Source organism: Echinops telfairi, unplaced genomic scaffold (assembly GCF_000313985.2).
Source record: "Echinops telfairi isolate 266 unplaced genomic scaffold, ASM31398v2 ScPeMD7_5868;HRSCAF=6743_0, whole genome shotgun sequence".
In the NCBI taxonomy this organism is placed as follows: Eukaryota; Metazoa; Chordata; class Mammalia; order Afrosoricida; family Tenrecidae; genus Echinops; species Echinops telfairi.
Genome location: NW_022109767.1, coordinates 3,664,771 through 3,666,191, shown reverse-complemented (window position 1 = coordinate 3,666,191; position 1,421 = coordinate 3,664,771).

Sequence of the window (1,421 nt, the reverse complement as noted above, 5' to 3'; positions counted from 1 at the left end):
CCCTGTGATAGTTGAATGATTTTATGTCAGCTCGACACTCCTGACTAGGGGTGGGGTCAAATCTGTCAATCAAATCACAGCTTGCTGTTGCTTCCAGGGAATTGTCCTTCTCATAAGCAGGACCGTGGTCCCGCCCCCCCTCTCTGCTATTAACCCTGAAGCTGCCAAACCCCTGCCATGTTTCCACTGATGTTGAATCCGCACAATTCTGCACCCACCGGTCTGTGATCTTCCTGCATTCTGCACCATTGCAGCTGGCAACGTTAGCCTGGAGAGGGACTTATGGACTGGTATTGGATCTATGGGCTTGTGTTGGACTGGGCTTGGATGCTTTCTTGATGCTTAGTTATTTCTTAATAGAAACTGGTTCTTATACATATATAAATATCACCGGATTTGATTCTCTAATCAACCCAGCCTAACACACTCCCTCAACGTTTGTGACAGTCTGGGTATTTCATATAAATTAAATAATACAATATTTGACCTGTGTCTGGTTTTTTTCACATATCATAATGTTTTGGAAGCTCATCCAACCGTAGTGTATTCCGACAATACTTTATGTTCTTTTTTATGGCTGAAGACTATTCCATTGTATGGATATACCACATTTGTATACCAATTCATCTGTTTAAAGACATTTGGGCCATTTCCACTTTTGAATATTGCTATTATCCCTTTTATATTGAATAGCGAATTATGAATAGTACTACTTTGCATATATTGTAACAAGAGCATGTGTATATGTGCAGTTGTTTGAGTCCCTTATCCTAATCTGTGGGCATATCTAGGGGTAGAACTGTATGTTTATATGGTCTTTCTAAGGAGCCGTGGTAGCATAATCGGTTACATATTGTTCTACTAACCAAAAAGTCCGCAGTGGGAAGCCACTCGCTGCTCTGTGAGAAAAGATGTGGCTTTCTACAGCTATTATAATTTACATACAGTCTTGGAAACCCATGGGGACCACTGTACTCTGTCCTATAAGGTCACTATGAGTCAGAAATGAATCAATGGCAATGAGTTCTGTTTTTTTGTGTGGCAGTTCTATTTTCAGCTCTTTGAGTAACACCAAACAGTTTTCTGCATGCTACATTCCCATCAGCAATTCTCAAGGGATCCATTTTCTGTACATTTCGACCAACACTTGTTATGTTTCATTTTTCTAGAAGAGATAACCAACTGACTTTAAGAAAAATACAGACAATTCAATAGAGAGAGAAATATATATGTATATATATATATATATACACACACACACACATGATATTGGAACACCTGGACATCGACATGCAACAAGATGAACCTTGACTTAAACCTCAAACCATATAGAAATATTAACTCAAATCAATTACAACTTAAATGTGGATTATAAAACTGAAAAACTCTTTTAGGAGTTTCTGCTTTAGGAGAAAAATGTC